Genomic DNA, 498 nt, shown 5'->3' with positions numbered 1-498 from the left:
CAGGCGGGTCTCGAACCCACGGACTCAGGCAATTCACTCACCTCAGCCTCCCAAAGGCGCGGGATTACAGGCTGAGCCACCGAGCCCGGCTTCATTATTGTTTAGATCAGGGGCTCAGGGGTCATACGGGCAGAACAATAGTTAACTCCCCTAGATTTCAACTTCTTCATCTGTAAAGTGGGGATAATAATAATATTGAGTACTTCTCAGGGCTGTTTTCGGGAGTATATAAAATAAGGAAAGTAGCTGGGCACGGTGGCTCATGCCTGTAATCCAAGCACTTTGGGAGGCTGAGGCGAGAGGATTGCCTGAGCTCAGGGGTTCGAAACCAGCCTGGGCAACTTGGTGAGACCTCATCTCGGCAACAAATCAAAAAATAAGCCGAAGGCGGGCTCGGTGGCTCAGCCTGTAATCCCGCGCCTTGGGAGGCTGAGGTGAGTGGATTGCCTGAGCCCGCCGGTTCGAGACCCGCCTGGGCAGGCGAGACCTCATCTCTAC

Source organism: Carlito syrichta, unplaced genomic scaffold, assembly GCF_000164805.1.
Source record: "Carlito syrichta isolate Samal-C Ts95f unplaced genomic scaffold, Tarsius_syrichta-2.0.1 Scaffold317479, whole genome shotgun sequence".
NCBI lineage: Eukaryota > Metazoa > Chordata > Mammalia > Primates > Tarsiidae > Carlito > Carlito syrichta.
Note: the sequence above shows the minus strand (reverse complement) of the source record.